The sequence below is a fragment of the Mastigoproctus giganteus genome, chromosome 7, assembly GCF_048544385.1.
Source record: "Mastigoproctus giganteus isolate SK-2022 chromosome 7, ASM4854438v1, whole genome shotgun sequence".
Classification (NCBI taxonomy): Eukaryota; Metazoa; Arthropoda; class Arachnida; order Uropygi; family Thelyphonidae; genus Mastigoproctus; species Mastigoproctus giganteus.
The window spans coordinates 15,759,189-15,773,519 of NC_143581.1; the positions used below are offsets into that span (position 1 = coordinate 15,759,189).

The window sequence follows — 14,331 nt, forward strand, 5'->3', positions numbered from 1 at the left end:
TGTGACTTTTTGGTAGTTGGCATTTATTTCTACTTTCCTGCAAGATAGGTAGTCCTCCATTACCATGTATAGGTTGATAGGGACTGCAGCTACTCCTAGTTTGCCTACGACGCTCGGCCACCATAGTGAGTCGAACGCCCCTGCAAAATCAATTGAAATGACTAGTAGGTATTTTTTTTCTGCATTCCTGTGCCTTCCAAAGCAGGTTTCCAAGTGCAATAGTGGTAGATGACTTTCATCAACCGGTGAAATACCACCACTTTGCTTATTGGAGACTTGAAAGGTGAGACCCATGTTTAGTCTCTAGAGCAAAGTGTCCGGCATCCTTCAACCCATGCACAATACTAAGTACTATAGGTTTTGATACCTTTCGTGTTTGGGGTTTTCATTAAAAAAAAAAAAAAAAAAAAAAAATCCACTGTGGAGAAACCCGGCTTAAATCCGAACTGATTCTTAGACTACTGAAACATAACGAATTAGTAAAACAAATATGCTAAGGTTGCTCTATCTGCATCGCTTGTTTGGTAAAACTTCAAACAAAGGTGCGCCTCTATCTCTGTGGATGCCAGTCCAAATTGTTCCATTGAACAGAACAGAAAGCATTAAAATTTCATACAAACGTTTTGAATTATAGGCATCTCCCAAGTTGCGTTTGAAATGAAGTATCTTTCTGGAAAGATACAATATGCTAATATAATGAGTAGAGGAAATTTGTTTTAATAATCGTACACTGGTGCATATTTACATATTAGTGTACTGTAGAAGATGATTTTTCCATCATCCGATGTGGTCTAGTGGTTAGGATACCTGGCTCTCACCCAGGAGGCCCGGGTTCGATTCCCGGCATGGGAATTTTTTTTTTAACTTTTATTCAAACCATACTTGGTTTTAAAAATCAATGGAAAAAAGGCACGAGAATCATAAATCTCTTGTGCATATTGAAAAGAAAAGAGTTGACTTTTCATTTAAGTTTTATCAAGAACTTCACAGGTGATACTGAACGAATGAGGCACACGGAAGTCATGTTTTTTTCCTTCAGTACATTACTGACAAATATGAACTCACATATCACACACACACATCATACACACGTATTTTTGCATACATCATACACACGCGTATTTTTACATACGTGTGTATGTGTATGATGTATGCACATAGGACCAAGGTGTGTACGCACATAGGTCCAAGACGTGACAAGTGTGACTACTACTCTTTACATGACAGTTGCATATCGTAAGTCGTTCGCAGGCTGTCGTGTTGCGGAAAAGTATTACTGAAACTTAACGAATTATTAAAACAAATATGCTAAGGTTGCTCTATCTCCATCGCTTATTTGGTAAATTCAGAACAAGGTACACACGTTTCCCTTCCTCTTTCTCTGTGGATGCCAGTCCAAATTGTTGTATTGAACAGAACAGAAAGCATTAAAATTTCATACAAACGTTTCGAGTTATAGGCATCTCCCAAGTTGCGTTTGAAATGAAGTATTTTTCTGCAAAGATGCAATATGCTAAAATTATGAGTAGAGAAAATTTGTTTTAATCGTACACTGGTGCATATTTAGATATTAGTGCACTGTACAAGATAATTTTTCTGTTATCCCATGTGGTCTAGTGGTTAGGATACCTGGCTCTCACCCAGGAGGCCCGGGTTCGATTCCCGGCATGGGAAGAAAAAATTTTTTTTTCTTTAATTCAAACCATACTTGCTTTTAAAAATCAATTGGGAAAAAGGGCACGAGAATCATCGATCTTTTGTGCATATTCAAAAGAAAAGAGTTGAATTTTCATTTGAGTTTTACGAGAACACAGGTGAAACTGATACTGAACGAATGAGGCACACAGAAGTCATGTTTTTTCCTTCAATACATTACTGACTGCTTTAAAACCATAATATTCAGACAGGGTTGTTCCTAGAGTTCAGGTGAGGTCCCGCTTTGTAGGGATTTCAAGCCTTTCACTTAGAAATCCTGATTCATTCGAAAGGAAGGGCATTGTATTCAGAATTTTAACTCTTTCGGTGGAATAGTAAGACCAAAGCATAAGCGAAACAAGATTTTCACACAGTTATTATTGTAATATTTGTTCCATTGTCTGGCTGCAGCAGAACTTTCCTCAAATTTTGGATTCTCTGCCATGACGATTTTAGGTAGTCTGGAGTAGGGGTTGTTCCAGATAGGAATTGAAAGGGTTTTAGCACCCCATTATCAAAATGAACCACATTTTTTTTGCTGCTGTATGATAATTAAAGTTTAATGAACGCTTGAAACCCTGATTTAGCCACTTGTGTTGGGCCCTGGCCCCTATTTTTAGACGCTTTAAAAATAAGGTAGCGGGCATCCAAGATCAAGAATATTTTTTGAATTATTATTATTATTTCTCCATGATTGGGGGTTCCACCCCGTGACGGGTATTGCTACCAAGTACATAGGGTGGTTGTAATGTCTAGTATTACTGTTGGTCGAGCAACTCTGATTATCCTACAGGTGGTCAGGATTGCGACTTTCTTATGCAGGGTCTTTGGCACCATACTGGTGATTGATACGGTGATCGGGAATGTCGTTACCTGTTGCATATGCCACATCTCTTTGATCTTCTTGATTTATTGTTCAGTGGTTTTCTAGAGATTGACAGTGTTGAGCACCGCCCAACACTGGCAACCTCCAGAAATTATTATTATTATCTTTGAGTGAATTCAGTTCCTTCAAAGTGATTTTCGATTTTTCTTTCAGTCTGTATGCAGAAAAATCTTCCCTAATCGTCATATGCCAATAAGAAGACCACTCAGGGAATAAATGAACGCCTTCTGAAAACTAGTTCATTTAAAGGTCTTTGAGGTTGTCACAGACATTCTCTCAGATATGCCAGACAAGCTGTACTTGCTACCTGGGAGTCTAAAACGCTGATGGAACTGATATTCGGGTGACACTCAAGTCAAGTGGACCCAATTTCGGCGAAGTCCGGACGGTCTGTGACAACCAAATCCTCTGCTTGCACCTTCACGATGGTGGGACTGTTAGTAATCCTGGGTATAACCTCCATGCACAAGCACATGGTGGGTGACCACCCAGGTGTGAACCAACGTAAGCAGGGGTCGAGGTGTGGCGCCCACACCACATGGAGGAATGCCGCCCCTCTATGTTACCAGGCAGTACTAGGTGGTAGATGACTCTCATCAACCGGTGAAATACCACCACTTTGCTTATTGGAGGCTTGAAGTGGTGGAACCCATGTTTAGTCTCTAGAGCTAAGTTCCGGTCAACCCTTCCCTATCTCTTCCATCATGCAGTATGATTGATGACTTTTGAGGTTATGATGAACGTTGTGGCGAGATCCAATATTCCTTACATTTCGAGGGTACAGCTCTAAAACGGTTTTCGCAGGCCGGCCGCTAGTTAGTACACCGGACCGAACCTATTGGTAACTCTCTAGGAGGCTTCCGGATCAGCTAGTGTATAATCTTGCTACCTCTACTCTGCCAGATAGTGACTGGAGGGAGTCCGAGTAGTGTGTATGCGGGGAGCATTGTCGAGGCCACGTTATGTCAAGGATCTGGGTATATTCTTCCCACATGTACGCCATATCCAAAAATTTCATTACTTCATACAGCATGTCCCACCCACTTTTTCTTACTATTGAATACACCATGAATTGTCAAACTAATAGAACAAGCTTATCTGCGAAAAGATCTAAACCTCCCAAGGATTTCCTAATTCATTTCACAAATATACGTGGTCTCAATTCTAATCTCAACGATGTTCATTTCCACTTGCAGTCTGCCAAACCCCATGTACTTTTTCTGACAGAATCTCAGTTATCGGTTGATTCAACTACTGTTCATCTCAGATGCCCAAATTATTCGCTGTATGATTCCTTTCGCCTCAAAGGTGGTACTTGTGCATATGTCCGTTCTGATATTCCCTGTCAGAGACTTGGCAATTTGGAATCTCCTCTCTTTGATCTTCTCTGGCTTAAAATCTCTCTACCTCATTGTGTCAAATTCATCTGTTGTCTCTACCGTTCTCCCAACTCCACTAATTACTTGGAGCTCTTTGACTTCCTCTCGTTGCAACTTGACTTTCTCCAGTCCAACTTTCCTAACAGTGAGGTAATTTTCCTTGGTGATTTTAATGTGCACAACTCCAGCTGGCTTCCGTTTTCTAGTCACACCGACCCAGCAGGTCGAGATGCTGAGGCTTTTGCAATTACTAATGACCTAGCACAGATTGTTCATTTACCTACAAGAATACCGGACAATCCGAATCATACAGCCAATACGCTTGATCTTTTTCTCACAAACAACCCTTCTAAGTACACGGTCGAAGTGAGAGGTCCTTTAGGCACTTCAGATCACAACTTGGTGATTGTCTCTTCTCCAATGGAACCTTTATCTCATGGCTATTCCCAACCTCGTGTTGTTTGGCATTACAAGAATGCAAAATGGGATGACCTGCGAGACTTCTTTTCTTCTTTTCCTTGGTCGGATTACTGTTTCAAAACTCCTGATGTCAACGTTTGCTCAGATCGTGTCAGTGAAATTATTCTTGCAGGAATGGAATCCTTTATCCCACACTCCACTTTAAAATCTCGTCCTTTATCTAAACCTTGGTTTTCCAATAAATGTGCTAAGGCTGTTCAAGAGAAGAATGTTGCATATCGTAATTGGCTTGTTTCTAATTCTTCAGTTTCATTTTCTGCCTACACCAAAGCTCGCAACAATTGTAAAGCAGTTATTAATCAGTCCAAACTTGAGTTTGAACAGGCTAAGAGTAGAAAACTTGCTTCTTGCCCTAATGGTAGCCGAGCATTCTGGTCTCTTGCCAAAGCTATTGGCCGCAACTTTTGCCCATCTCTGCTTCCACCTCTGTCCAAACCAGATGGTTCTGTTGTCACTTCAGCCAAGGATAAAGCTGACCTGCTAGCATCCCATTTTTCTACCAGCTCATGTATTAATGAACTTGGTAAAACACCTCCCACCATTCCCAACACGGTCCATTCAATGCCTCCTGTGGTCTTCCGTCAAAAGGATATCAGAAGGATTTTGATGAATCTTGATGCTAAGAAAGCTCCAGGTCCTGATGGTTTTTCTCCACTTGTTCTCAAAATCTGTGCTCCTGAACTTACTCCTATTCTTTGCCGCCTTTTTTCACTTTCTTATTCCAAAGGTGTTTTTCCTTCTGCTTGGAAATTTGCTCATATCCAGCCAGTTCCTAAAAAGGGTGACAAATCCCTCCCATCCAATTATCGTCCCATTGCAATTACTTCTACTCTTTCTAAAGTAATGGAGAAATCAATTAACCACCAACTCTTAAACTACCTAGAAACCTTCCGTCTGATCAACGATCGCCAGTATGGATTCCGTCGGTGTCGATCCACTGGTGATATTCTGGCTTATGTTACCCATTTATGGACTACTTCAATGGAAAGGTTCGGTGAAACACAAGCAGTTGCTCTTGACATCTCAAAGGCTTTCGATCGTGTTTGGCATAAAGGTCTTCTAAACAAGCTTCCATCTTATGGTTTGCCAACTGTTTTTAGTAATTGGTTATCCAGTTTTCTCTCTGATCGCTCACTGAGGGTGATGGTAGATGGCTCTCTGTCTTCTAACTTCTCCACTAATGCCGGTGTCCCCCAAGGTTCAGTTCTTTCCCCCACTCTTTTCCTCTTGTATATCAATGACCTTCTTCCATTGACTGGAAATCCTATCCATAGTTTTGCCGATGATAGCACATTGCATTCAACTTTCCATTTTGAGAAACCTTGCCCTGCTCAATCAGCTTCAACTTCTCGAAAATCTGCTACCAATTCTTTAAATGCCGATCTTCAGGTAATTCTCCAGTGGGGCAAAGACAACTTAGTTGATTTCAACCCTTCTAAAACTCAGTCTTGTCTTATATCTCGCAAAAAGGATTCTTCTGCTCCTATGCTTATCTTTAGTGACACTCCAATTTCTAGGCAAAAGGATATATCTCTTTTGGGGATTACCCTGACTTCTAATCTCTCTTGGCACAAGCACATTACAAATATTGCTTCCTCTGCATCTAAAAAACTTGGTTTTCTCTTTCGCTCTCGGCGTTACTTTTCTTCCAAACAGCTGCTCACTCTGTATAAATCGCAAATCCGCCCTGCCATGGAATATTGTTCCCACATTTGGGGTGGTGCCCCCAAAACCTCTCTCAGGCTTCTTGATTCCATTCAGAAGAGGGCAGTTAGGTTAATTAATGATTCATCTCTAACAGAGTCTCTCCACTCGCTTTCTCATAGGCGTACTGTTTCTGCTGCATGCCTCTTCTACAGATATTTCCATGGGCACTGTTCTTCTGAATTGGCTTCTATAATTCCCGCTCTCTCTTTCAAAACAGTCCGAACACGTGCCGCCACCAGCCAACATCCATTTACTGTCCAACTTCAAACCCACAGAACCAACTTTTCATCTTCCTCATTTATTCATTCAACTGCCGTTTTCTGGAACAACCTTCCTTCATACGTATTTCCTGAAAATTACAATCTACAGAAGTTCAAGTCCAATGTCAACAAATATCTTCTTTCGTCTTCTCAACCTCCAACCCAAGCACGGTACTAAGTACTATAGGTTCTAATACCTCTCGTGTTTGGGGTTCACATAAAAAAAAAAAAATAAAAAAAAAAAAAATAAAAACGAGTTTCATGGCGGTAGACCCATCAGCACCAGCAAATCCAGTGGATACCTGAAACTTTTGAGCGAGTGAGGTGATCGACAATGTGCTTGGCAGGCTTATTTAGGCACATGGTGGTCATTGTGAGCATTAACTGTAATCGTAAGCAGAGAGTCGCTGGAACATAAAAATGGCTGTAGCTCAAAAGAAGGCGAAATATGATCAATGTTCAGATGAACTTTATTTTGGGTACCACGATACACACTATTCTTCTTTGTTATTATAAGTACTTTTGGTTTCGATATGTGAGATCGGGGACTCTTTTGTGTCCTGTTTGCACGTTTTCATAAATAAGCTCGGAGTGGCCAAAAAAACTTTTGCAAACATGCCAAAATATTTAGCACAGTTACAATTAACATAGACTGATAGACTATTTCTTTTAAAAATATTATACTAGAACAGTCCCCAAAAATCTGGTTGTACTTTCCCATGTGGTCTAGTGGTTAGGATACCTGGACGTTGAATAGGCGAGGGGAAAACAAATTGCTCTCCACAGAAATAAATTTTTGGAGACGCTCAGCAAGAACTTCTGGAAGAGATAGAAAACGGAATGAAATCATAAGAGAGAAAATGGAAGCGAAAAAGAATATTATTGATACTATCAAAGAAAAGCGTTTAACATGGTATTGACATGTAAAACGGATGCAAGAAACCAGATATCCAAAGGCTATCCTGGAATAGATACCTCCAGGAAGACGGAGAAGAGGAAGATCTAGGAGGACATGGATGGATGGATGGAGTACGGGACTGCACGACAGCCCGAGGTTTCACTGACCAAAAATTTTAACTGACCAAAAACCCATTGTAAATGGAAACAGCCCTCTTGAAGAAGAAAAAGACACTTGGATAGTTGAATTGATACTCCCTGTGACCCCAGTCAGACTTTTTTTTTTTTTTTTAATAGTGTTGGCTCAATCATTTATCGCACAAAAGCTTGCTTCTCGGTTTTCCAAGTTTGGAAACATTCTTTTGATATTTTAAAATCATATTTTTTGAGTGTACATAGGCCCTTTTTTTTTCGTTTTCTTTTATGTTGTCCCTTGTATCGAAACGCCAACATCGATGTTTCAGTTTGAGAAACAGCCAGAAGTCAGATGGTGCAAGATCGGGGGAGTAAGAAGTATGCTGCAGGAGTACAGAATATTTCGTTTAGTAATCTTACACTGACGCAAGCTATAAATCCTAGTGAAAATTCTTATATTCTCTCATGTGGCTAGGATACCTTGTTTTCAACTAGGGTCCAGGTTCGATTCCCGGCATTGGAAATCTAAATTTTTTAAAAACCTTTTATAGGGAGAAAAAAGTCATAGGGTCAGGGCGCCTTATGTGGGAGAGGGAAGATAGCACTGTGAATTTAGTTTTATTATCCCACACTGACCAGACCAGCTGCAGCTAGTTTCATGACATGCCTCAAAAAGTGGGTGGCATGACGTCAGTAGAAAAGTTGGCAAGCTGATTGCGTCTGATCGTCGAATACACTTCAGTCATTGGTAGAAAATTTTAAAATTAATGTTGATGCAAGAAAAGCGTGTTTTTCTTGTGTGTACATTGTAAATACCACTCTTGGAAGCAGCTGGTAGCTTTGCTGTCTCCTTCAGTGCCATTTTATAGCGTTTCTCAGAGGACGTCAATCGAAATTATTCCATTCAGCAGAACAGAAAGCATTAAAATTTCATATAAACTCTTTGAATTATAGGCATTTCTCAAGTTGTGTTTTTTCTGCAAGGACGCAATACGCTAAAATAATGTAATTCTGCACTGTGCATAGCAGTGTAGTTTAAAGGTTCTTCTGTCATCCCATGTTCTCTAGTGGTTGGGATACCTCGCTCTCACCCAATAAGCCCGTGTTCGATTCCCGGCATGGGAAAGTAATTGTTTTTTTTTTTTTTTTTAAACTGTATTTGGTGTTAAAAATCAATGGAACTAAGACCATAAGCATTTTAAATTCGTTGTACATATTCAAAAGAAAAAGAGTTGAATTCATTAACCTTGAAGTTGATGTACCTGTGAAATCCGTTTCACTAAGAACTTCTTCACAGGTGAAACTGGTGCTGAACAAATGAGGAACATGGAAAACATACTTCTTCTCTCAATAAATCAATGACTGCATTAGAACTATGACATTCATTGCTGGGTGGTTAAATCTGTTGTGCATATTCAAATGAAAAGAGTTGAATTTTCATTAACCTTGAAGTTGATCTGTTGTTTGAATCCGTGAAATACGTTTCACAAAGAAACGGATTTCACAGGTACACTGACTGCATAAAACCATGACACAGACATAGTTGGTCCTACAATTGAGGGGCAGTTCGCCTTTGAAGGGATTTGGAGCTCTTTCATTTTGAAATCCTGGTTCCTTCGAAAGGAGGGGCTGAGTATTCAGAGTTGTAACTCTTTCCGTGGACAAAAAGATGAAAGAATAACCGAAACAAGATTTTCACAGTTATTGTTATAGATTCGTGCCATTCTTTGAAGGTAGTAAAACTTTCCTCAAATTTTGAGTTTCTCTACCATGATGATTATAGGTAGTCTGAAGTAAGGGCCGTTCCTGGTCGGAATCGAAGAGGTTATACTCCACGCCCCAACATCAAAACGAAGTGCATTTTTTACTCATAGATGATAAAAAAAAAGTTAATGAACACTTGAAACACTCATTTAGCCACTGGTCTGGGGCACTAGCCGATATTTTTAAAAGCTTTAGATATAAGGAGCGGGCATCCCAGATCAAGAGTAACTACTATTATGTTTTTTGCAATTCTGTGAAAAGGGAGAAATTAAACATAAATCAATGAAATCCTGTAGTTTTTATAAATATACACGTGTATCATAACATGTGGGATCCACTGCAGCGATGGATTCAGGACATAAAAGTAAAAGAGTTCATATAAATGTCTCTCATTCTGCCATTTTATAGCAATCCTTTCTTCTACAATGTAATATACTAGTGCTGTTACAGAAACATATGACTCCATCCTCCCATGTTGTCTAGTGGTTAGGATACCTGGCTTTCACCCAGGAGGCCCGGGTTCGATTCCCGGCATGGGAATTATATTTTTTTCCCTCTCCAATTTTTTCGTGCTTTACTGTGGTTTTGAAAAAAATATTGAATTCAAATATGGAATGAATAAGTACAAATAAAAAAGTGCATTTACGAAATGTAAAAATATATTTGGGTAGTTGAATTGACATCCGTGTGACTTTTTGTAATAGTATTGACACAACCATTTATTGCACGCACGCTTGCTCCATCTGTCTTCCAAACTTTGAAACATTCTTTTGATATTTAAACTAACTGATATTTTGAATTCATGTTTTTTGAGCGTACATAAGGCTGCTTTGGCCTTTTCATCCACTGTATCGAACCGACGACCTCGATGTTCCATTTTCAGATTTGGGAATAGCCAGAAGTCAAAAGGTGCAAGTTCGGGGGAGTAGGGAGGTTGCTGCAGGAGTAGAGAATATTTCATTTAGTAATCTTACACTGATGCACGCTATAAATACTAGTGTAGTTTCCCTAAAAAATTCTTGCATTTTTCAGTTCCCGGAATGGGAATTTAAATTTTTTTCAAATCTCACTTGGTTTTAAAAATCAAGGAAACTAAGACCGTGAGGTCTTAGTTTCCTTGATTTGCTTGGTGCATATTCAAAAGTAAAGAGTTCAATTTTAAGGCTGTGATTGTTTTAGTACCCATGAACTTCTGAACTGCCATTGCTGTGTGACTGGGCATATTGTCATGGTGCATGATCCAGGCTTCCTGCCATTTTTTAAGATAGTCTTCGCTTCACATTCTCATTGAAACGTGTCAAAACGAAGTAAGCAGCAGTAATACTTTTCACCCTAGACAGAAATTCGTGGTGCACTTTGACCTCATTGCCTCAAGAACCGACCAGCAAGACGTTAGATTTGTGTGCCATCCTGATTCCACCTTCTTCTCCTGGTTCTAGATGAACACCAACTTTCATCACCAGTGTGGACTGAGATTGAACAGGCCTGATTAATTTGGTGTAAGGAGCATGTCAAATGGACCCCCGAGCAGTGGAAGTCAGTTATTTTCTCGGATGAGAAGAAATTCAACCTGCATGGCTCTGATGGCAGACAAACGATTCGCCGTAGACGTGGTGAAGAATCCACACTGTATGGTGTCTACAGTGAAATTCCCTACCCAATGATATGAGGGTGCATTTCGGAGTAGGTCACCTGCAGTTTATAAAAGGTTCCGTAAATGCCAATGGATACCTGGCTATATTGGAAGGAAAATTCAACCATTAGAGACCATTTAAACCTGCCAGTGCATCTTTCAGAACGACTCTGCTCCTTGTCATCGGGCGAAAAGTTTAGGCAGGCACTTTTGTAGTTACTTTAGCTTCATTTCTGCATTAGAGGTTCAACAGTAGTGTGTTTACATTTGTTACAGGTGAAAAAATGGTTGGAAAAACGGTCCATTACAACTGTTAGCTGGCCAGGAAACAGCCGGGACCTGAATCCTATAGAGAACTGTTGGCACCGTGTGGAATCTGCCATTGCCAGAAAGAAACCAAAGACCCTTTGTGGACTTCATAATTCATGTTTGGAACCACGAACTATCAGTTGATTATCTTCAGAAATTTATCTTGTCAATCCCTGGACGGTGTGCTGCTGTCATCAGGGCCAGAGGCTGTTCATCTAAATATTAGTTTGCACCTGGTGAACTTTTCATTTTGTTTTCCATTTAAAATGATAAACTGGAGCAAATTGAGGGCTTCTGATAACATTTCAGCCATAATTGTCGTGTTTAGCAAAACTGTTGTACAAAAGTTGCAAATGCTCATTTTGGAATATTTTGAGAGCACTTGTCAAATATTACTTAGCTTTGCCTTAACTATTAATAAATATCTTTTGTTTATATTTCTATTTGTGATGTTAGCCATTAATGCAACATACCATCGCAAAAAACCAAATAGTTAGAATTATGAAATTCTTAGGTGATACACTTTCTTTGACCACCAGTGTATGTTAATACAGTACTTACATTCGCTCATACCTACATTTAAGTACATCCATACATACAGAGAAACATACTGACGCGGCTACATGCTAACACTCATATACATTTAAACACATTCACATATGAACTCACATATCACACAAATCATACACACACGTATGTAAAAGCACACAGGACTAAGGTGTTACGTGCCGTGTCACCTGACAACTGTGACTACTACTCTTTACATGACCGTTGCATATCGTAAGTCGTTCGCAGGCTGTCGTGTTGCGAAAAAGTACTACTGAAACGTAACGAATTAGTAAAATAAATATGCTAAGGTTGCTGTATCTCCATCGCTTGTTTGGTAAAATTTAAGAACAAGGTGCGCCTCTTTCTCTGTGGATGCCAGTCCAAATTGTTCCATTGAACAGAACAGAAAGCATTAAAATTTCATACAAACGTTTTGAATTATAGGCATCTCTCCAGTTGCATTTGAAATGAAGTATTTTTCTGCAAAGATGCAATATGCTAAAATAATGAGTAGAGGAAATTTGTTTTAATAATCGTACACTGGTGCATATTTACATATTAGTGCACTGTAGAAGATAATTTTTTCATCATCCCATGTGGTCTAGTGGTTAGGATACCTGGTTCTCACCCAGGAGGCCCGGGTTCGATTCCCGGCATGGGAAGAAAAGATTTTTTTCTCTTATTCAAAATCATACTTGGTTTTAAAAATCAATGGAAAAAAAGGCACCAGAATCATAAATCTCTTGTGCATATTCAAAAGAAAAGAGTTCAATTTTCATTTGGAATGAGCAGAAGGCCGAAAAACAAGATGCAGGATATTTCAGAGACTGCTGGGAATCATTGCGGTACAAATAAACACATGGGTTGTGTTAGGGTAGCTAAGAATAGAAATAGGTGCATGTATACTTGCGTGTACACCAATGCTAGGAGTTTAGTAAATAAATTTGATGAATTTGAGGTATTGCTCAAAACATCAAAGGCAGATATTGTGGGGATTTCAGAGACGTGGTGTCACACAGATATAAGGGATGCAGAACTGCAATTTGGGGAGTACAACGTCTACAGAAAGGATAGACAGGATAGGAAGGGAGGAGGGCTATTAGTTAAGAAACACATAAAAACCAAGGAAGTGAAGCCAGTCGACATCGCTGGACAGTGCAGTGTCGAGTCAGTTTGGTGTGACATAAGCATTGGGAGATCAAAATTGAGAGTAGGAGTGTGCTATAGGCCTAATGACTCTGATGAGTATAATAAGGAACTGTACAGGGAAATAGAGTGGGCCAGTAAATCAGAGAGTCTTATAATGGGAGATTTTAATTTCCCAGATATTGACTGGAATTTGGGGGCTGCTTACTCACACACTAGCAGGGCTTTTGTGGATTTATTGGATGATTGTTTTCTACATCAGCATGTTCGGGCGGCAACTAGAGGGAGTAATACTCTTGATTTGATTATCAGCAGTGATTCTTCATGCATTAAGAATCTGCAGATAAATGAACCACTAGGTGGCAGTGATCACAGTGTGCTGAAGTGGGATTTACTCAAAGAGGTAACTACCATTAGGGGTAAAGGGAAGGGGTATTGCTTTCGTAAAGGCGACTACGATGAACTGAGACAGTATTTAAATTCTATACAGAGAGATCAACTGATGATGTTAACAACAGCAAATGCAAAATGGGAAGCACTCAAAGAACTTATCTTGGAAGCGTACTAGGCTTTACATACCAACCAAGAAATATTGTTCAAGGTTTAGGCCTAAATGGATGTCAGATGAACTGATGAGGCATATGGCAAAGAAGAAACATGCATGGGATACATACAAATTAACACGTGACACAGAAGCCTATGATAGATACAAGTTGATCTGTAACCAAGTTGCAAAGGAGGTTAGGCAGGCGACGGCAGATTACGAGAAATCCTTGGCAAAGGATGCAAAGAAAAACAGCAAAGAGTTCTTTACTTATGTAAACTCTAGAAGGAAGGGGATGAATCAGATTGAACCACTTGATATCGATGGGTCAACTGTTGATGATCCTGCTCAGGTAGCTAACAAACTAAATGAATATTTTGCATCGACATTCACACATGAGGAGTTATTTAGCGAGGGGAAAGCCAGAGGTGTATTCAACTCTAGCAGTAAGCTAGAGAATCTTGTAATAACTGAGAGTAAAGTGGAGGAGAAATTGTAGAAGATAAACACAAGAAAGGCACCCGGGGTGGATGGGATCTATCCAGTTATATTAAAGGAGGCAGCAGAGGAAGTAAGCAAACCCTTAGCCATAATTATGAGAGCTTCCTTGGACTCAGGGGAGGTACCCACAGACTGGAGATGTGCAAATGTGACCCCAATTCACAAAGGAGGATCAAAGGCTGACACAAGTAATTATAGACCTGTGAGCTTAACTTCTGTTCCAGGAAAATTAATGGAGGCACTGGTTAAAGAAGCACTGCAGGATCATTTAGACAAGACTTCAGTTATAGCTCGGACACAGCATGGTTTTGTTAAGGGGAAGTCTTGCCTGACCAATTTGATTGGATACAATGATGCAGTCACAAAGGAACTGGATGCAGGGAATAACTTTGATATTATATACTTGGGTCTTAGAAAGACTTTTGATACTGTTGCACATGGAAGAC

General features: G+C 39.8%; 4 non-coding genes across 4 annotated transcripts; all 4 read left to right on the forward strand.

Annotated features, from left to right (window-relative positions):
• Positions 1–780: 780 nt before the first annotated feature.
• TRNAE-CUC (transfer RNA glutamic acid (anticodon CUC)) lies at positions 781–852 on the forward strand. Its single transcript has one exon. It is a non-coding gene; the product is annotated as a tRNA-Glu (tRNA).
• Positions 853–1,602: 750 nt separating this feature from the next.
• On the forward strand, positions 1,603–1,674 carry TRNAE-CUC (transfer RNA glutamic acid (anticodon CUC)). Its single transcript has one exon. It is a non-coding gene; the product is annotated as a tRNA-Glu (tRNA).
• A 7,997-nt stretch (positions 1,675–9,671) lies between these two features.
• Positions 9,672–9,743, forward strand: TRNAE-UUC (transfer RNA glutamic acid (anticodon UUC)). The gene has a single exon. It is a non-coding gene; the product is annotated as a tRNA-Glu (tRNA).
• Positions 9,744–12,284: 2,541 nt separating this feature from the next.
• TRNAE-CUC (transfer RNA glutamic acid (anticodon CUC)) lies at positions 12,285–12,356 on the forward strand. Its single transcript has one exon. It is a non-coding gene; the product is annotated as a tRNA-Glu (tRNA).
• Positions 12,357–14,331: the final 1,975 nt, after the last annotated feature.